This window comes from Bos indicus x Bos taurus, chromosome 4 (genome assembly GCF_003369695.1).
Source record: "Bos indicus x Bos taurus breed Angus x Brahman F1 hybrid chromosome 4, Bos_hybrid_MaternalHap_v2.0, whole genome shotgun sequence".
NCBI classification, from domain to species: domain Eukaryota; kingdom Metazoa; phylum Chordata; class Mammalia; order Artiodactyla; family Bovidae; genus Bos; species Bos indicus x Bos taurus.
Genome location: NC_040079.1, coordinates 38,654,801 through 38,677,595, shown reverse-complemented (window position 1 = coordinate 38,677,595; position 22,795 = coordinate 38,654,801). Strand labels below are relative to the sequence as shown.

At 40.4% G+C, this 22,795-nt stretch overlaps 1 pseudogene; it reads left to right on the top strand.

The window, feature by feature from the left end:
• The first annotated feature begins 1,672 nt into the window (after window positions 1-1,672).
• LOC113890898 lies at window positions 1,673-14,023 on the top strand (annotated as a pseudogene).
• The last annotated feature ends 8,772 nt before the right edge of the window (window positions 14,024-22,795 follow it).

Sequence of the window (22,795 nt, the reverse complement as noted above, 5' to 3'; positions counted from 1 at the left end):
TTACAGAGTATTGAGTAGAGTTCCCTGTGCTATATCTTACTGGCTTTTATTATGGTTGCAAAGAAAAGCTGAGTACTGCGTTGTGGCCACATGTAGTCACCCCTTCTCAAGTTTATTTGTTCAGTCCTTCAGTTTGTTCTTGGTTCTTGAACACTTGATATCCGGCTTTCATTCATGCTTTAGTGTAAATAATTTTAATTGATTTGACATCTCCTAACACTGTATCTGCGGAGAAGGCAATGGCACCCCACTCCAGTACTCTTGCCTGGAAAATCCCATGGACGGAGGAGCCTGGTGGCCTGCAGTCCATGGGATCGCTAAGAGTCGGACACGACTGAGCGACTTCACTTTCACTTTTCACTTTCATGCACTGGAGAAGGAAATGGCAACCCACTCCAGTGTTCTTGCCTGGAGAATCCCAGGGACGGTGGAGCCTGATGGGCTGCCGTCTGTGGGGTCGCACAGAGTCGGACACGACTGAAGCGACTTAGCAGCAGCAGCAGCAGCAACACTGTATCTGAGTCTAGACTGATCTAAGATAAAATCAGACTTAACCTAAAAGAAAGTACAAAAGGTGTTTGCTGAAGGGTAGGTAATCTTGAAATCGGTTCATTTCCCAAGAGACCACACAGTAGGACCTACCATGCAGCCAGAAGGATGTGGTAAGTACATTGGGCAACTGAATAGTAAGGAGCAAGGCGCCTAAAAACATTTCTCTGTGGCAGTATTGCTGAATGAATTTCCTGAAGCCTAAACTAGTTAGCAAGCAGCTTTTTCCAAAAACTAGGACCAGCCTGCGCTATCATCCTACTTTGAAAGCCCTGGAATAATAGAAATAGGAGAGCAAAACAGGTTTATCTAGCAGTTCCTCATATGCAACAAATTTCATGTAAGAATATCATCTTCTATTCTATACTTGCAAAGAAAACTTGTTCCATAGAAAATGACTAGCTTCCAATCTAGGTTGCAAACAGAAAACATGTACTAAAATATTTTTAGTATTATTCTGCCACCCTGTATGTTTCTGCGAAGATTCCATCTTGGGCAGGGGTGGGGGTGAGGGGAAATGGGGAGAAGACTAAGCAGTGAAGCACTTTGGGCTCCCCAAAGAGAGTTACTCTCATGTTTTGAAATGCTAATGATTAACAGGGTTCAAACTCCCAAAAAATGAGAAAGACCTTTAAATTACAAGTCATATGTTTCTACAAGCTTTTCTACTGACCTTCATTGTGAAGAGACTTGCAATTGCCACCTGAGACTATATTTTAGCCTTTTACTGTTTGTGTGTTATGTCAGTTATGTTATGGTTTTTAAAAGAGAAAAGGAGGTGGTAAGTTTTTTTGTGTGTTTTCTTTGTTTACCTAATAGCTCATATCATACCATATCAACTGTTCTTAAAGTGTGGCCTGAAACTAAAACTTTTTCAGTGAATCATGCAATCAAAACTATGTTCATAATAAGACATGGTTTGTCTTTATTATTCTCATTTTTTCACAAATTCACCATGGAGTCTTCCAGAGGCAACATGACATGTGATGATACCATCATTCTGATGGCTAATGGAATGTGTGTCATATATTTTCTAGAATGTCCTTAAGTATTAGGTTTCTGAAATGTGTGAACATTTGAAATATCTGCCCAACTTAGTGAAACAATATTTTCCAACTGAATAATGGATGATGTTACAAAATCACAAGTTAAAGATTCATTCAAAGTGCAGAACAGACTGCACTTTAATGTAAAGGTATAAAAAGTTAATTGATATGATTTCAGATCTCAATTTATAATAAACCTTTAAGGAACTACTGTGGAGTTTTGGTGTAGTATCAAAGAATAACCATAATTATCTAGAAAAGCTATTAAAATACGCCCTCACTTTTCCACAGTGTATCTTATTCATACTCTTCTACCATCAGATCAGATCAGATCAGTCGCTCAGTCGTGTCTGACTCTTTGCAACCCCATGAAGCGCAGCACGCCAGGCCTCCCTGTCCATCACCAACTCCCGGAGTTCACTCAGACTCACGTCCATCGAGTCAGTGATGCCATCCAGCCATCCCATCCTCTGTCGTCCCCTTCTCCTCCTGCCCCCAATCCCTCCCAGCATCAGAGTCTTTTCCAATGAGTCAACTCCTCGCATGAGGTGGCCAAAGTACTGGAGTTTCAGCTTTCGCATCATTCCTTCCAAAGAAATCCCAGGGCTGATCTCCTTCAGAATGGGCTGGTTGCATCTCCTTGCAGTCCAAGGGACTCTCAAGAGTATTCTCCAACACCACAGTTCAAAAGCATCAATTCTTCGGCGCTCAGCCTTCTTCACAGTCCAACTCTCACATCCATACATGACCACAGGAAAAACCATAGCTTTGACTGGACGAACCTTTGTTGGCAAAGGAATGTCTCTGCTTTTGAATGTGCTATCTAGGTTGGTCATAACTTTCCTTCCAAGGAGTAAGCGCCTTTTAATTTCATGGCTGCAGTCACCATCTGTAGTAATTTTGGAGCCCAGAAAAATAAAGTCTGACACTGTTTCCACTGTTTCCCCATCTATTCCCCATGAAGTGATGGGACCGGATGCCATGATCTTCGTTTTCTGAATGTTGAGCTTTAAGCCAACTTTTTCACTCTCCACTTTCACTTTCATCAAGAGGCTTTTTAGTTCCTCTTCACTTTCTGCCATAAGGGTGGTGTCATCTGCATATCTGAGGTTATTGATATTTCTCCCGGCAATCTTGATTCCAGCTTGTGTTTCTTCCAGTCCAGCGTTTCTCATGATGTACTCTGCATAGAAGTTAAATAAACAGGGTGACAATATACAGCCTTGACGAACTCCTTTTCCTATTTGGAACCAGTCTGTTGTTCCATGTCCAGTTCTAAGTGTTGCTTCCTGACCTGCATACAAATTTCTCAAGAGGCAGATCAGGTGGTCTGATATTCCTATCTCTTTCAGAATTTTCCACAGTTTATTGTGATCCACACAGTCAAAGGCTTTGGCATAGTCAATAAAGCAGAAATAGAGGTTTTTCTGGAACTCTCTTGCTTTTTCCATGATCCAGCGGATGTTGGCAATTTGATCTCTGGTTCCTCTGCCTTTTCTAAAACCAGCTTGCACATCAGGAAGTTCACAGTTCACGTATTGCTGAAGCCTGGCTTGGAGAATTTTGAGCATTACTTTACTAGCGTGTGAGATGAGTGCAATTGTGCGGTAGTTTGAGCATTCTTTGGCATTGCCTTTCTTTGGGATTGGAATGAAAACTGACCTCTTCCAGTCCTGTGGCCACTGCTGACTTTTCCAAATTTGCTGGCATATTGAGTGCAGCACTTTCACAGCATCATCTTTTAGGATTTGAAATAGCTCAACTGGAATTCCATCACCTCCACTAGCTTTGTTCTTAGTGACGCTTTCTAAGGCCCGCTTGACTTCACATTCCAGGATGTCTGGCTCTAGGTCAGTGATCACACCATCGTGATTATCTGGGTCGTGAAGATCTTTTTTGTACAATCCTTCTGTGTATTCTTGCCATCTCTTCTTAATATCTTCTGCTTCTGTTAGGTCCATACCATTTCTGTCCTTTATCGAGCTCATCTTTGCATGAAATGTTCCTTTGGTATCTCTGATTTTCTTGAAAAGATCCCTGGTCTTTCCCATTCTGTTGTTTTCCTCTATTTCTTTGCATTGATCGCTGAAGAAGGCTTTCTTATGTCTTCTTGCTATTCTTTGGAACTCTGCATTCAGATGCTTATATCTTTCCTTTTCTCCTTTGCTTTTCGCTTCTCTTCTTTTCACAGCTATTTGTAAGGCCTCCCCAGACAGCCATTTTGCTTTTTTGCATTTCTTTTCTATGGGAATGGTCTACCATAACATAATGCAACAAATTCAACTCTATTAAACCAGTCAAAAAAGAGATCTGTAGAAAGGCAAAACATGAACCCTCTAACAGTTTTTCTTTTATAAAGATAGTTTCTTTCATTTAAATATGTTAGTTGTTTTAATATATGATGAAATTATCTTAAATGAAAAAAATAATTTTTGGCCACGTGGAGTGGCTTGAGGGATCCTAGTTCTTTGATCAAGGATCCAGTCCAGGCTGTTGACAGTGAAAGTGTGGAGTCCTAAGCACTGTACTGCCAGGGAATTCCCTAAATGAATATTTTTAAATTGCCTCCATTTTTATTTCTAATATCAATAGATATAACTCATATAAATCAAAGCTTTTTTGTGGTGCTCAAAAAATTTTTTAAGTGTAAAGGGATCTTCAGATCAAAACCTTTGAGAAATGTTACACAAAATCATTAAAATTCCAGTTCTTCCATTCATGCTTCTGATGGTACAAACAGTTCACAGACAGGTCATGCACTGTAATTCCAGAATCTTCCTTATAACTAAGAATTTCTGCAGTGTCTTTCAACATTGCTCCTCCTTTAGAGAGGCTGGATGTTTAATTTTCAATTGGGTTTTTCTAAGTCTTGAAAACTTAACCTCTCTTTATTTCAGCCCACTATCCTTTATCATAAAAGAAGAATATCAAGCTTAGTATTGTTAGAGAAAAGCAAAGCCAAAACAATAAAACTTTTCAATTCAATAGTAAAATAAAATATTGGCTAGTATCTCCTGAATACTTACTGTGTGTCAGGCTTTGTGCTAAGTGCTTTATATTTATTTTCTCATTTAATTCTCTCAACTGCGTCTAAAGGGCTTCCCAAGTGGCACAGTGGTAAAGAATCCACCTGCCAATGCAAGAGACTTGGGTTCAGTCCCTTGGCAGGGAAGATCCCATGCAGTAGGAAATGGCAGTCAGCTCCAGTATTCTTGCCTGGAAAATTGCACGGACAGAGAAGATTGGCAGGCTACAGTCCATGGGGTCTCAAAGAATCCGACACAACTAAGCAACTGAGCATGCACACTCACACCTGCATTTAAAAATAGGATGACCATAGTCCTCAGCCCGCCTGGTGTGGTCCTTGTTTGTGCCACTTGTACAAGCATAATTATTAATACTATCCCCCTTCCATTATGGGGCTGCCCTGGTGGCTCAGACGGTAAAGCGTCTGCCTGCAATGTGGGAGAACAGGGTTCAGTCCCTGGGTCAGGAAGATCCTCTGGAGAAGGAAATGGCAACCCACTCCAGTACTCTTGTCTGGAAAATTCCATGGATGGAGGAGCCTGGTAGGCTACAGTCAACTTCACTCACTCCAGAATATAAATTTTTCAAGTTTGAACATAAATTATCTGATCACCTTTCCCATATAAAGTACTATCAACAGTTTACAAATTAGGAAAACAAGGCATAGAGAGATTGAGTGTCTTGCCCAAAGTATACTGCTAGTTAATATGGATCTGGGATCCTAAAGAATAATGAGCTGTTCCACAATGATATCAGTGCTCCTGAGATTTTTGTTGATCCCAACTATAGTAATATATTTGAGAATAAAAGAAAATAACACATAAAATCTTATGATAAAATTTTAAGTTCAGTTTCAGTAGTAAAACACTAATGTGATACATGTGTTCTTCCCACCCTCATCTTTTACACGGTTCACAGGCCCACACTTTGCAGAAAAGCAGTGCTGCTTTTGTGTGTGTGTGTGCGCGTGTGTGTTGGAGGTGGTAGGGGAGCAGTTCTTGCTGGTTCAATAAAGCTGAAGGATACCTATTTATAAAACAGGAATGGTGGGTGAAACTAAGAGGCCTTCCTGATAGGGATTCTCCCTGATCATAAGGAAAGAAAACTAGTTTTGATGGCTGTATAAGTGTGCTTGGCTTAAAACTACATCTCCCAGCACTTCTTGCAGATGAAGGACGTGACCATACTATACAGTCTTGGCCGATGAAATCTAAGTGGAAGTTGTTGGATGAGATTTCTGAGAATACTTTCTTAAAATGGAAAGCCGATTTAGCTGATCTTGCCTTTTATTTTGCTTTACAACTGGATCTCAAATGCAATACTAGAGCTTGAGCAACCATCTTGTAACTACAAAGGAACAAGCACGTGTTAAGGATGGCTGGATTAAGGAAAGAGAAAGACCTGCCTCTCTGAGGATATTGTGATTTCAGTTCAGTTGCTCAATTGTGTCCAACTCATTGCAACCCTATGGACTACAATACACCAGGCTTCCCTGTCCATCACCAGCTCTCAGAGCTTACTCTAACTCACGTCCATTGAGTCGGTGATGCCATCCAACCATCTCGTCCTCTGTCGTCCCCTTCTCCTCCTGCCCTCAATTTTTGCCAGCATCAGGGTTTTTTTCAATAAGTTAGTTCTTTGCATGAGGTGGCCACAATATTGCAGCTTCAGCATCAGTCCTTCCAATGAATATTGAGAATTGATTTCCTTATGATTGACTGGTTTGATCTCCTTGCAGTCCAGGGACTCTCAAGAGTCTCCAACACCACAATTCAAAAGCATCACTTCTTTGGTGCTCATTTTTCCTTATGGTCCAATTCTTACATCCATACATGACTACTGGAAAAACATAGCTTTGACTAAATGGACCTTTGTTGGCAAAGTAATATCTCTGCTTTTTAATATGCTGTCTAGGTTTGTCATAGCTTTTCTTCCAAGGAGCAAGTGTCTTTTAATTTTATGGCTGCAGTCACCATCTGCAGTGATTTTGGAGCCCAAGAAAATAAAGTCTCACCGTTTCCACTGTTTCGCCATCTATTTGCCGTGAAGTGATGGGACTGGATGCCATGATCTTAGTTTTCGGAATGTTGAGTTTTAAGCCAACTTTTTCACTCTCCACTTTCACTTTCGTCAAGAGGCTCTTGTTCCTCTTTGCTTTCTGCCATAAGGGTGGTGTCATCTGCATATCTGAGGTTATTGATATTTGTCCTGGCAATCTTGATTCCAGGTTGTGCTTCATCCAGCCTGGCATTTCACATGATGTATTCTGCATATAAGTTAAATAAGCAGGGTGACAATATTCAGCCTTGACATATTCCTTTTCCTATTTGGAATCAGTCTGTTGTTCCATGTCCAGTTCTAACTGTTGCTTCTTGACCTGCATACAGATTGCTCAGGAGGCAGGTCAGGTGGTCTGGTATTCCCATCTCGAAAAATTTGGCGTAGTTTGTTGTGATCCACACAGTCAAAGGCTTTGGCATAGTCAATAAAGCAGAAGTAGATGGTTTTTATGGAACTCTCTTGCTTTTTCAATGATCCAACAGATGTTGGCAATTTGATCTCTGGTTCCCCTGCCTTTTCTAAATCCAGCTTGAACATCTGGAAATTCACAGTTCACATACTGTTGAAACCTGGCTTAGAGAATTTTGAGCATTATTTTGCTAGTGTCTGAGATGAGTGCAATTGTGCAGTAGTTTGAGCATTCTTTGTCTTTGCCTTTCTTGGGATTGGAATGAAAACTGACCTTTTCCAGTCCTGTGGCCACTGCTGAGTTTTCCAAATTTGCTGACATAGTGAGTGCGGCACTTTCACAGCATCATCTTTTAGGATTTGAAATAGCTCCACTGGAATTCCATCACCTCCACTAACTTTCTTCATAGTGATGCTTCCTAAGACCCACTTGAGTTCACATTCCAGGATGTCTGGCTCTAAGTGAATGATCACACCATGGTGGTTATCTGGATCAGGAAGATCTTTTTTGTATAATTCTGTGTATTTTTGCCACCTCTTAGTATCTTCTGCTTCTCTTAGGTCCATACCATTTCTGTCTTTAACTGAGCCTGTCTTTGCATGAAATGTTCCTTGGTATCTCTAATTTTCTTGAAGAGCTCTCTGGTCTTTCCCATTCTATTGTTTTCCTTATTTCTTTGCATTGGTCACTGAGGAAGACTTTCTCATCTCTCCTTACTAGTCTTTGGAACTCTGCGTTCAAATGGGTATATCTTTTTTTCCTTTGCCTTTAGTGTCTCTTCTTTTCTCAGGTATTTTTAAGGCCTCCTCAGACAACCATTTTGCCCTTTTGCATTTCTTTTTCTTGGGGATGGTCTTGATCACTACCTACAGTACAATGTCATGAACCTCCATCCATAGTTCTTCAGGCACTCTATCAGATCTAATCCCTTGAATCTGTTTGTCACTTCCACTGTATAATCGTAAGAGATTTGATTTAGGTCATACTGAATGGTCTAGTGGTTTTCCCTACTTTATTCAATTTAAGTCTGAATTTGGCAATAAGGAGTTCATGATCTGAGTCACCATCAGCTCCTGGTCTTGTTTTTGCTGACTGTGTATAGTTTCTCCATCTTTGGATGCAAAGAATATAATCAATCTGATTTTGGTATTGACCATCTGGTGATGTCCATGTGTAGAGTCTTCTCCTGTGTTGTTGAAAGAGAGTGTTTACTATGACCAGTGCATTCTCTTGGCAAAATTCTATGAGCCTTTCACCTGCTTCATTTTGTACTGCAAGGCCAAAGTTGCCTGTTCTCCAGGTATCTCTTAACTTCCTACTTTTGGATCTGCCAAGTAAACCCTAGACCAATAAAGACATAAAACTGGTAATATGATTATGCCACTATTTTTTCCAGTTTCATTACAGATAAACTAAATTCCTAAATATTACAAGGGCTTCTCTGGTGGCTCAGATCATAAGGAATCTGGCTGCAGTGCAGGAGACCCCAGTTTGATCCCTGGGTCACAACGATGCCCTTGAGAAGGTAATGGCAAGCCACTCCAGTATTCTTGCCTGGAGAATTCCATGGACAGAGGAGCCTGGTAGGCTACAGTCCATGGGGTCGCACAGAGTCAGACACAACTGAGCACACACACATAAATATTACAATGTACCCCATGCTCCCATTCCACTTCAATGATGAGTATCATTAATGACAGCGTTCTTTCCTGCTCATCCTAAACATAGCCTCAGAATCCATCTCAACATAAGTGTCTAAAACCCACATCACCAGCAGCTCAGCCTTGAGAAACATATGGGCCAAGTGTGCTTCTGCAACCAAGTGTGGTTCACCAGAAAGCCAAATGATCATGCACTGCTTATTCCAAATGAGAGGATTTTGAGGCTACCGTGTCTCCTTTCTTTGAGAGGCCAGCATCCTTTTCTCTGGTCCCAGCGCCAGATTTTTGGCACCCCAGACTATGGGGACCCTCACTTGACTATGCTGAACCCTTCAGTCTCTTTCTGTGAGGGTAAAGCTTTTCCTTCATGTCTATCACCATTCTGGGCTTTCCCGTACCTTCAAATTGAGGTGCCTTCCCAGGAATGGAAGTCAAAGGAAAAGAAAGAGTTAGGGGGACACTTTGGAGTCTCTACCAGGGTTTTGGGGATTAAGTTCTCATTCACTCTGAAAGGAACTGGCAATACAGAGGGTGTGGGGACAGGGAGTTTGGGGGAACTGGCTGGAGGGAAGGTGAAGGTCAGTGATGCTCCTGATTATAATCCCCACATCATTCATCACTTTGTTTTTAAATAAAGCATGGGACATAGACATACACAAAGCAATATATACCAGAATAAATGAAAATATTAGTGCTTAACCACAGGACTTCCCTTGTGGTCCAGTGGTTAAGACCTCCTGCTTCTACTGCAGGGGGCACAGGTTTCATCCATGGTCGGGAACTAAGATCCTGCTGCATGCTGTGTGGCAAAGCCAAAAAAATTCTACAAAAGAAAGAAAACAAAATACAACACGAAATTTGCAATAAAACTTAAGGTCAATTTCACTAGTGAAACTCTGATGCAATGTGTCACTCCCGAGCTCATCTTTCTGACAGTTTCGGAAGCCTATAACCTCTGAATCAGAAATGATACCAGTAATGAAATTATTTTTCATGCTTGTTCTGAGGCAATTTTTCCTATTTGTAGCATTGCTTGGTCAAAAAATTCAGGATTCACAACCTGACACAAAACTACACATGTTAGTTATGATGTATTAGTTATGCCTTAGTTATAGAGACAGATGAATACATTGAATTATGTCAAGATTTAGAGTATATATAATTTACTGGAATCAATATTTTGTTAATGTTTAATTTCACAAGAATACTTATGTACTCTTCAGTTCAGTTCAGTTCAGTTTCTAAGTCATGTCCAACTCTTTGTGACCCCATGAATTGCAGCACTCCAGGCCTCCCTGTCCATCACCAACTCCCGGAGTTCACTCAAACTCCCGTCCATCGAGTCAGTGATCCCATCCAACCATCTCATCCTCTGTCGTCCCCTTCTCCTCCTGCCCCCAATCCCTCCAAGCATCAGAGTCTTTTCCAGTGAGTCAACTCTTTGCGTGAGGTGGCCAAAGTACTGGAGTTTCAGCTTCAGCATCAGTCCTTCCAAAGAACACCCAGGACTGATCTTCTTTAGAATGGACTGGTTGCATCTCCTTGCAGCCCAAGGGACTCTTAAGAGTCTTCTCCAACACCACAGTTCAAAAGCATCAATTCTTCAGCGCTCAGCTTTCTTTATAGTCCAACTCTCACATCCATACATGGCCACAGGAAAAACCATAGCCTTGACTAGACGGACCTTTTTGGCAAAGTAATGTCTCTGCTTTTGAATATGCTATCTAGGTTGGTCATAATTTTCCTTCCAAGGAGTAAGCGTCTTTTAATTTCATGGCTGCAGTCACCCACTGCAGTGATTTTGGAGCCTGTCTGACACTGTTTCCACTGTTTCCCCATCTATTTCCCATAAAGTGATGGGACCAGATGCCATGATCTTCGTTTTCTGAATGCTGAACTTGAAGCCAACTTTTTCACTCTCCACTTTCACTTTCACCAAGAAGCTTTTTAGTTCCTCTTCACTTTCTGCCATAAGGATGGTGTCATCTGCATATCTGAGGTTATTGATATTTCTCCCGGCAATCTTGATTCCAGCTTGTGCTTCCAGCCCGGCGTTTCTCATGATGTACTCTGCATAGAAGTTAAATAAGCAGGGTGACAATATACAGCCTTGACATACTCCTTTTCCTATTTGGAACCTGTCTGTTGTTCCATGTCCAGCTCTAACTGTTGCTTCCTGACCTGCATATAGGTTTCTCAAGAGGCAGGTCAGGTGGTCTGGTATTCCCATCTCTTTCAGAATTTTCCACAGTTTATTGTGATCCACACAGTCAAAAGCTTTGGCATAGTCAATAAAGCAGAAATAGATGTTTTTCTGGAACTCTCTTGCTTTTTCGATGATCCAGTGGATGTTGGCAATTTGATCTCTGGTTCCTCTGCCTTTTCTAAAACCAGCTTGAACATCTGGAAGTTCACAGTTCACGTATTGCTGAAGTCTGGCTTAGAGAATTTTGAGCATTACTTTACTAGCGTGTGAGATGAGTGCAATTGTGCGGTAGTTTGAGCATTCTTTGGCATTGCCTTTCTTTAGGAGATAGATATTCAGGAATATTTGGAAGTATGACTACAGAACAATACTTTAAATTTCTAATTACATCTACTAAGACTTGACAGAGAAAGCATAAACAAGTAAACCATTTATGTAGTGTTCAAAGTTCTCATTAGTAAGGTCATTATAGCCTTAAAATACGCTATTGGTGATACAGATCAAAGGAAATAACTTCTACTAGAACTTTTTAACTGACCACATGAATCTTATTTTGTGTTCATAGTACTGCAATAAAATTATTAGAATCTAGTAAAATTATTAGGATCAATTGATTCATCCTTTTATTTATGATCAGATGGTTTTCAACAAGGGTGCCAAGACAATTTGATGGGGAAGAATAGTCCATTCAACAAATGGTTATGATGAAGGAGATTATTGTTGATTGATGAAAACAACCGTTCAGCCCCCTCCCCATTTCCCTTTTCCCCATTATCAGAATATAAATAATAGCAAAGAAAAAAAATGGTGCTTGAACAACTTGATAGCCACATGCAAAAGAATGAAGCTGACCCCAACCTCATGCAATGTACAGAAATTAGCTCAGAATGGATCAGGGGCCTAATATAATAGCTAAAATAAAAAACTCTGAGAAGTAAACATAGTGTTAGTCATAGTGTTAGTCACTCAGTCATGCCAGACTCTTTGCGACCTCATGGACTGCAGCCCACCAGGCTCCTCTGTCCATGAGATTTTCCAGGCAAGGATACTGGAGTGGGTTTCCATTTCCTTCTCCAGGGGATCTTCCCAACCCGGGGATCGAACCCAGGTCACCTGCACTGCAGGCAGATTCTTTACCGAGTGAGCTACAAGGGAAGCCCCTATATTTCTTTGAGCCCCTTTTTTTGGAGGGGGGCAAGACTACTGGAGTGGGTTGCCATTCCCTTCTCCAGGAGATCTTTCCGACCCAGGAATTGAACCCGGGTCTCCCGCACTGTAGGCAGACGCTTTACCGTCTGAGCCACCAGGGAAGTAAACATAGGAATAAATATTTGCAACCTTGGGTTACACAAAACCTCAGATGAGACATCAAAAGCACAATTGACAAAAGGAAAAATAGATGAATTGGACTCATCAAAATTAAAAAGCTTGTGTTGTTTCGAATGGCACCATCAAGAAAATAAAAAAGACAGCACATATATCTTCACAAATTATTTATACAGTAAGGGATTTGTATGTAGGATATATAAAGAACTTCTGCAACTCAATAATGGAAAGATAAATAGCCCAATTTTAAAATGGTTAAAGGATCTGAATAGATATTTCTCAAAAGAAGACATACAAATGGCCACAAAAGAAAGTTGAAATAATGCTCAATAACATTTAGCCATTAAGGAGATTTGGGCTTTTCCAGGTGGCTCAGTGGTAAAGAATCTGCCTGCTAGGAAGGCGATGAGGGTTCTATCCCTGGGTCAGGAAGATCCCCTGGAGAAGAACATGGCAACCCAATCCAGTATTCTTGCCTGGGAAATCCCATGAACAGAGAAGACTGGCGGGCTACAGTTCGTGGGGTCGCAAAGAGTTGGACACAACTTAGCATCTAAACAACAACAACAAAAATTAAGGAAATTTATATAAAAAAACACAATGAGATACCGCTTTAAAACACCAGGATGGGCACTCTTTCCTCCCTGCTTCCAAGAAAAGAAGGAACAATGGTCGTGCCAGAAAGGGCCGAGGCTACAAGCAGCCTTTCACTGCACTAACTGTGCCCGATGTGTGCCTGAAGATAGGCCAGTAAGAAGTTAGCCATTCAGAAAATCTTAGAGGCCACTACTGTCAGGGACACTTCTGAAGCAAGTGTTTTCAATGCCTATGTGCTTTCCAAGCTGTATGTGAAACTACATTACTGTGTGAGTTGTGCCATTCACAGTAAGGTAGTTAGGAATCCTTCTGGGGAAGCCAGAAAGGACTGCACACCTCCACCTCAATTTAGACCTGCGGGTGCTGCCCCATGCCCTCCACCAAAACCCTTGTAAAGAGGCAAGTCCTTAAAGACTGAAGAAATACTGTTCTCTGAAAAGACAATAAAATGGAAAATATACTATGAAGAAAACAAAACAGGGTGGCTATAATCAATAGACAAGTTTTGGAAAACAGCACCAGACTGCAATATACTGAGACTTCTGCTTAAAACTCTTCAGTTGCTTGCAACTGCATCCCAACTGCGTCTAGGAAAAAGTGCTAACACCATCAGAGGTTCACATTACTCTGAATGATTCGAGTCCCACTTATAGTTCCAGACTTATCCGCTCAAACTCTGCACTTTAGTCATCTGGAGCTTCTTTTCAGTTCTTTGAAAGTCCTGTTCGTCTCTCAATGCTGGGCCTTCACACGGGCTGGTCACACTATATGAAGCACTTACCCCCGCCCCCCCAATTCCTACCTCTCAACTAGGTCTAATTTTTACATTTTCAAACCTAAATTTACATAGTCAAATATCATTTGAACTTTCCTCTGACACCCCCCACCACTACCATCACTAAAGTTGGAATAAATTTTCCTTTTTTATATTCCCAATGAATAATGTCCTTCTTCATCAAGCATGTACTACAGTCTTCTCTTTCTTGGCCTGTATCCTTCAATAGACTGTAGGTTGTAGCACAATAGAAACAATGTCTCTTCATCGTCATATCAAGCCTCCCACAATATTTGGTACCTGCAAATTTCTTAATAGATAGTGGGAAAATTAATGAATAGATTTTTTTTTTTAAAGATCTTTTGATGTGGACCATCTTAAACTCTTTATTGAATTTGTTACAACATTGCTTCTCTTTTATGTTTGTTTGTTGTTGTTTTTTTTTTTTGGCCCCTGAGGCGTGTAGGATCTTCGCTCCCTGGATCAGGGATCACACCCACACCTCCTGTCATTGGAAGATGAAGTCTTAACCCCTGGACCACCACAGAAATCCCTAAAGAATGGATTGATTTTGCTGATTCATCAATTAAAATACTTCTGTTGAAAGTAACAGCTACTATAACAATCTTAAAGGAATTTATTGGAAGGGTAAAAAGGGCTCATGAATTGACAAGAAGTTGTAATACCAGTCTTGAAAAATGGGTAAAGAGCTGGGTAACTCCAGCAGCCAAGAAGGTGGAAAATGTTAGCAATGAATAGCCCAGTAACTGAAAGGGACAGAGTCACCTTATTTAATACGACCCTGTTGCTGCCTCTTTAGGATTCCATCTCAAATTCTCTTGGAGATAATTTCCCCACTGCTGGGAATTGCCCCCTCATCTCTGTGTCACTTGATCAATATTTACATTTCTGGAAAAGCGATCATTGGCTAATGATCATGTGCCATGCCCCGGCTGCTGAAGATGAGGAATATCAGGTCAGGGCCTGTCACACGTCCAGAGAGGGAATGAGGGCATGCCTTTCACTAGGACAGTAGGGAATTCCCTCACACAGGAAGAAGGGTTGGATACAGTGAAGCCAAGAAAGTACAGCTGTCTGCTACAGCTGTCTAGAACTAAAGCAAAATATGTGTTTCCACACAGAATAGTTTGTTTTGGTGCCATGTGTGTATTTAGGGCCTCTAGAGTGGCTTAGAAAGTAATAAAAACACATGAATTGAGTGTGATGTTTTTAGAGAAACATAATCTTTATCCTGTAGTCAAGTGGAATATTCAGTAATTCAGATATGGTTATGCGAGAAGTTTTACTTAATGAAGTGCTCAGTTAAGGATAGAAAAAGAAATTACAAAATAAACATTTAAAACATCAACTGAAAAGCACTTAAAGTACTTTTAGTTGCACCAGGCAAAAGTTATACAGGGCTCCCATCTCAATTACAGCACAGAATTCTGCCTTTCTGTGAAAATAGCAATCGACCTAGAAATCCAAAAGGCTTTGAAAATCACTCAATAAATTTTTAAATGTCTGTAGGAGTCTTGGGGAAACCTTGTGGTAATTAATGTTTGTCAAGAATGCAACAGGAATTCAGGGTCATAGAGACAAGATGAAGGGTTTTTCTCAGATATAGAAGAAATAAACCATCGAAGAAAAAAAATGTCCAGTGTAAAACCTCAAAAAGCAGGAGTGAAAAAGAAATATGCATCCACAGAAAATCCTGCACATCAATGTTTATACAGCTTTATTCATAATTCTCAAAATTTGGAAGCAACCAAGATGCTTTTCAGTAAGTAAGTGGATTAACAGTGGTACATACTGACAATGGACTATTACTCAGCAATAAAAAGGAATTGAATTACCAAGTCACACACACACACAAACATGGAGGAAACTTAGGTATGTATTGCAAAGTGAAATAAGTCAATTTGAAAAGGCTCACAATACTTATTTCAACTGTATGACATTCTGGAAAAGGCAAAACCAGAAAGAGTAAAAAGATTAGGGGTTCAGAGCAAGGGAGGGAATCATAAGTGGAGCAAAAAGATATTTTTAAGGCAGTGAAATTTGTTTTATATGATATTGTAAAGGTAGATACCTATCATTATACATTGGTCAAAATCCATATAATATATATATATATATATATATATAATATATATGTATAACAAGAAGAGTAAACCCTAATATAAACTTTAGTTGGATTTTAGTTAATAAAAATGTATCCATATTGGCTCATTAATTGTAACAAATGTACTGCACTAATATAAGATGTTAATAGAAGAAACTGGGCATGGGGTATATATGAGAACTTTAAGCTCAAGTTTCCTACAACTGCTTTTTATTTATTTTTTAAAAGTATATTAATTTTTTCAAGACTGATGCATGTACAATTATAATTTTGAAATACTATAAACTTCTTAGCTGGATTTATCATCAGTTCAGTTCAGTTCAGTCGTTCAGTCGTGTCCGACTCTTTGCGACCCCATGATTCGCAGCATGCCAGGCCTCCCTGTCCATCACCAACTCCCAGAGTTCACTCAGACTCACGTCCATCAAGTCAGTGATGCCATCCAGCCATCTCATCCTCTGTCATCCCCTTCTCCTCCTGCCCCCAATCCCTCCCAGCATCAGAGTCTTTTCCAATAAGTCAACTCTTCGCATGAGGTGGCCAAAGTACTAGAGTTTCAGCTTTAGCATCAGTCCTTCCAATGAACACCCAGGGCTGATCTCCTTTAGGATGGACTGGTTGGATCTCCTTGCAGTCCAAGGGACTCTCAAGAGTCTTCTCCCACACCACAGTTCGAAAGCATCAATTCTTCAGTGCTAAGTTTTCTTTGTAGTCCAACTCTCACATCCATACATGACCACAGGAAAAACCATAGCCTACGTCCAAGGAGCGGTGGCTTCGCGGGCACAGGAGGGCCTAGAGGAGCTATCCCATGTTGAAGGTCAAGAAGGGCGGCGGTGAGGAGATACCCCTCATCCAAGGTAAGGAGCATCGGCTGCGCTTTGCTGGAGCAGCCGTGAAGAAATACCCCACGCCCAAGGTAAGAGAAACCCAAGTAAGACGATAGGTGTTACAAGAGGGCATTTATCATAGTATCTACCAAATTAATAAAGACTGGTATTTTCTTCACAAGTGGTAGGTGAAATACTCACTAAGGAATAAAATGAAGTAGATGGACATAAATACACAAGTAACTATTCACTGACTATACATTAGCCAGCCTCCAAGATGATCCCCAATGATCTTCATCTCCTTTTATTGTTGTTTTAAGCCCGTAAATTTCGTAGTATTCTTTATGCAGTAATAGACAATGGATACACTGACTTTCAATGAGGATTCAATCAATGGATGCACATCAAGAAGTAAAAGTCTTGAGGATAAATGAACAACTTTGGATTTACAGGACTTTGGAGAGGTTTTGACTTAGGTATAGGAAGTTTACAGAAGGGAGGAATCATTCTGTAATGATTTCAAGGTCTATAGGGAACCAACCACTCCTGCCCACTCCCTGAAACACAAAACACATAAATGTTGGCAGCTAGCTGGGTGGGTGGTGGTGTGTAATATATATATATATATATAAAACACATATATAGTATATTATATATTATACTACATATAATATATAAGTATATTATATAATAGTATATTGTAAAAAATAGTATATTGTATATTTATATTACATATATATAGTAACAAATGTATAACATATATTAAGCACCATACAAAATAAAACAAAAACAAGTTTTTTGCAAAAACAAGTTACCTCCTACCTGTTTGAAATCAGTCTCTACCTTCACCAGCCCAGGCAACTAGCTATAAATTAATTTTCATGTTGTAGAATTTCTGATGAATTGAATCATACATAGGGTATGTGGTTTTCTCTTGCTTAGCATAATGTTTTTGAGATTCATCAAGTTGTAGCTCGTATCAGTAATTCATTTCCTTTTCTTGCTGAGCAGTACTCCATTGTATGGATATACCACATGCCACCTGTGGTTGGACATTCCAGTTGTTTGCAGTTTGGGACTACTATGAATAAGACTTGGGCTTCCTTGATGGCTCAGAGGTTGAAGCGTCTGTCTGAAATGCGGGAGACCTGGGTTTGATCTCTGGATTGGGAAGATCCCTTGGAGAAGGAAATGGCAACCCACTCCAGTATTCTTGTCTGGAGAATCCCATGGACAGAGGGGCCTGGTGGGCTACAGTCCAGGGGGTCACAAAGAGTCGGACACAACTGAGCAACTTCACTCACTTGATGAATAAGACTGCTATAAGGCTCTTGAACAAGTCTTCCCTGGTGACTCAAACTGTAAATAGTCTGCCTGCAGTGTGGGAGATCTGGGTTCAACCCCTGGGTCGGGAAGATCCCCTGGAGAAGGAAACAGCAACCCACTCCAGTATTGTTGCCTGGAGAATTCCATGGACGGAGGAGCCTGGCAAGCTACAGTCCATGGTGTCTCAAAGAGTCGGACATGACTGAGCAACTAACACACACACATATAAGGTTCATGTGGCCACCACTAAAGTATCATACAAAATAGTGTTGCTGTCCTAAAAAGATCCCCTCTGCTTCACTCTATTCAACAATTTCTTGCTCCCCTTAAACTTCTGGCAATTGCTACAGTTTTACTTTTCCAGATTATAATTGAAATTATACAGTATTTAGTCTTTTCAGACAGGCATTTCTCACTTAGCAATGTGTATTTAAAATTGATCTGCGTCTTTTCATGGCTCAATAGCTCTTTTCTGTTTTTCACTGAAAAGTATCCCACTGCACAGATGTACCACAGTTTCGTTGTCCTTTCACCTATTGAAGGATATCTTGGTTGTTCCCAGTTTGGGTTGATTATGAACAAAGCTGATGATACAGTCATTTGTGTGCAGGTTTCTATGTAGACATAAAATTTCAGTCAGTTGGGTAAATACTTGGGAGTGCAACTGCTGAATCATATGCTAAGATTATGTTTAGACTATTTTTAACTTCGTAAGAAACTGCCACAGTGTACCATTTTCCATTCCCATTGGTAGTAAATGAGAGTTCCTATTCTCTGCATCCTCTCCAGCAACACATCCGACAATGGATATGTAGTGGTATCTCATTGTTTTATTTATGTATCTATTTATCTTTGGCTATGCTGGGTCTTCATTGCTGTGCGGGCTTTTCTCTTGTCGTGACAAGCAGGGGCTTACTCTCTAGTTGCGGTGCTCAGGCTTCACGTTGCAGTGGATACCTTGTTGTACAGCATGGGTTCCAGGTGCTCAGCAGCACAGGGGCTCAGGAGTTATGGCTCCCGGGCTCCAGAGTTCAGGCTCAATAGTTGTGGCGCACGGGCCTAGCTGTTCTGTGGCATGTGGGATCTTCCCGGATCAGGGATTTTCAAACCCATGTCTCCTGCACTGACAGATTCTTTACTGCTGAGCCACTAAGGAAGCCCTCATTGAGGTTTTAATTTGAAGTTCCCTAATGACCAATGCTATGGAGCATTTTTCATATGCTTATTTGATATGTGTGTATCTTCTTTGATGTCTTCTTTTTATATCTGTTCCTGTTATTTTAAATTTATGCTATCTCTTTTCACTTTTGTATCTGTTTAGCTAGTAGCTTGTCATTTTTTTTTCATCTTTTACAGAGTTAACTTTTAGCTTTTCATTTATGTTTCTCCACTTTCTATTTCACTGACTTCTACTTTTATCTTTACTAGGTCTTTCCTCCAACTTACTTTGAGTTTAATTTACTCTTTACTAGCTTCTTAAAGACAAAGCAAGATTATTGATTTTAGATCTTATTTTTTTTCTTCACAGAATTTTAAAAATTGAAGAATAGTTGGTATACAATGTTGTGTTAGTTTCAGGTGTACAACAAAGCGGTTCAGTTATTCACTATCTTTTTTTTAAAAATGTACAGATTATGCAGGTAATTAGGCTCTGATCATATATCTTTTGGGCTTCCCAGCTGGTGCAGGGGTAAAGAATCCACTTGAGAAGCAGGAGACCTGGGTTTGATCCCTGGGTTGGGAAGATCCCCTGGAGAAGGAAAACAGCAACCCACTTTAGTATTCTTGCCTGGGAAATCCCATGGACCGAGGAGCCTGGCAGGTCTACAGTCCATGGAGTCTCAAAAGGTCAGACATGACTTAGCGACTAAACAACAATATGTATGTTGTGATTACTAGCTTCTGATTTAATTCCATTGTGGTCAAATAACATGCTCACTATGATTTCCATATACATAAATTTATCCAATCTTATCTTGTGGTTCAATATATGGCCTATTCTACTGATTAGTCAGTTTCTGTTCAGTTCTGTTCAGTTCCTTCAGTTCAGTTGCTCAGTCGTGTCCGACTCTCTGCAACCCCATGAATTGCAGCACGCCAGGCCTCCCTGTCCATCACCAACTCCCAGAGTTCACTCAAACTCACGTACATCGAGTCGGTGATGCCTTCCAGCCATCTCATCCTCTGTCACCCCCTTCTCCTCCTGCCCCCAATCCCTCCCGGCATCAGTCTTTTCCAATGAGTCAACTCTTCGTATGAGGTGGCCAAAGTACTGGAGTTTCAGCTTTAGCATCATTCCTTCCAAAGAAATCCCAGGGCTGATCTCCTTCAGAATGGACTGGTTGGATCTCCTTGCAGTCCAAGGGACTCTCAAGAGTCTTCTCCAACACCACAGTTCAAAAGCATCAATTCTTCAGCGCTCAGCTTTCTTCATAGTCCAACTTTCACATCAATACATGACTACTGGAAAAACCATAGCCTAAGCTTAAAAAATATGTATTCTTCTGTTGTTGAGGATAGTGTTCTTTAATAAGAAAAAAGTGTTCTATGAGTGACAACAGGTCAGTTAAATTTTCTTATAGTTCTACATTCTTACATATCTGCTACTTAATCTATCAGTTACTGAGCTGAGTGAAATCTACTGCAATTGTGGATTTTTCATTTCTTTTTTAATTCTACCAACTTTTGCTTCATGTATTTTGAAATGCTGTTTTTAATTGCATACACACTGAGAAATTATATCTTCCTGATGAGTTTAACCCCCACTCTTTTTTGTCATACTGAGTTTTTCTCCTGGCTAGTGAGGTTGTATTTTCACCTTCTCTTGTCTAGTAATTTTGACTAGAAGTTGAGTTTTTGAATGTTATTATTTTTTTTAATTTATTTATTTATGTGGCTATACTGGATCTTAGTTGCAGCATGGGGGATCTAGTTCCCTGGCCAGGTATCAAGCCGGGGCTCATTGCATTGGGAGCACAGAGTCTTAGCCGCAAGACCACCAGGGAAGTCCCTTGAATATTTGGAATTTTTGTCTCATTTAATGAGTATTAAATTTGCTTGTCAGGCAATTAAGTTACTTGGGAATCAGCTTGATCATGTCAAGACCTACTTGTAAGCTTTGTTAAGGTAGATTTAAAGTAACTTTTATTGTAATGCTTATTTAAACCCAAGTAATAACGCATAACACTTTTGGTTCTCTATTGAATGCCCCAGGTTTTTTTTTTTTATATGTTTTCTTCACTCTAGTTAGTAGGAGATCAATTGTCTCTTAGCGCTGTGTGAACTCTAAGATTTGTTTAGCTCACAGCTCCTAGTTTTTGTTCTTTACCCAGCCTCGTATAGTTTCATTTTACATACGTTTAGATGATTATTCTGCCAAATACTCAAGGAAATCCCTAGGCAGAGTTTCTGATCTCCTTCTTTACATATCTCCCTTCTCTTTTGTGTTTCACCCCAGATGGCAGCCACCTCAGTCTTCCAAGTCCTTATTTCTGGATTCCTGGCTCATCAACACAGTGAGATCTCCCAGTGATGTATTGATTTCTCCTCCTGATATTATTGTCCAGGAGTTACCCCCAAAGAGAATGCTGCCACAATCAAAAGGTATACCTTATTGGTTTTCTTTCTGAAAGAAAGGCTGAAAATAAATGGCTTTTGATATTTATTTCAAATGTTTTGTCCAGTTTTCTAGTTATTTATAGCAGATGGCAAATCCCATACCAGTAACCCCATCATGAGTGGAAGCAGAAGTCTATTGCCTCATTTTAAATATGAATAGAGACATCCTAATGGTCCAGTGGTTAAGACTCCACACTTCCAGTGCAGGGGACACAGGTTCAACCCCTGATTGGGCAACTAAGATCCTATGTGCCATGTGGCCAAAAAAATAAAATAAATAAATGTGAATGAATCAGCAGACATCTGAGGGCAATAGAACATAAGGTATACTTCAAATTTTAGAATGTAATATGAATGCTATAACATTGAATATACATGTATAAGGTGAAAGTGTTAGTCGTGTCCAACTCTTTTGCAACCCCATGGACTGTAGACCACCAGGCTCCTCTGTCCATGGGATTTTTCAGGCAAGACAACTGGAGTGGGTTGCCATTTCCTTCTCCAGGGGATCTTCTGGAACCCAGGTCTCCTGAATGGCAGGCAGATTCTTTACCATCTAAGCCACAGTGAAATTACTTTGTTGGGGTTGCTGTAATGAAGTACCACAAACTGATGACTTAAAACAACAGAAATTTTATTTTATTTATTAATTTTTTGGCCATACTGTGCAGCATGCGGGATCTTAGTTCCCTGACCAGGGATTGAACCCATGCCCCCTGCATTCAGAGCACGGAGTCTTAACCCCTGAACTCCCAGGGAAGTCCTCAGCAGGATTTTTTTGTCACACAGTTCTGAAGGCTAGAAATCCAAGATCTAGGTGCCAGCAGGGTTGGTTCATTCTCAGGGATGTGAGGGGGAATATTTTCCATGTCTGTCCCTTAGCTTCTGGAGGTTTACCAGCAATCTGTGGCATTCCCTGATTTTGCTGCATCACCCCAATCTCTGCCTTTATCTTGATGTGGCATTCTCCTTGTGTGTACATCTGTCTCCAAATTTCCCCCCTTTTAAGAACATCATTCATGTTGGATTAGGGACCCACCCTACTTTGGTATGATCTCATCTTAACTAATTGTATCTGCAATCACCCTATTTCCATATAAGGCCACATTCTGAGGTACTAGGGATTTGGACTTCAGCATAAGAATTTTAGTCGGGTGGGGGGACACGATTCAACCCATAGCAATAATTAAGATGCTACTGCCAAAAATATGTAAGGTAGAAAGGGAACAGAAGAGATGG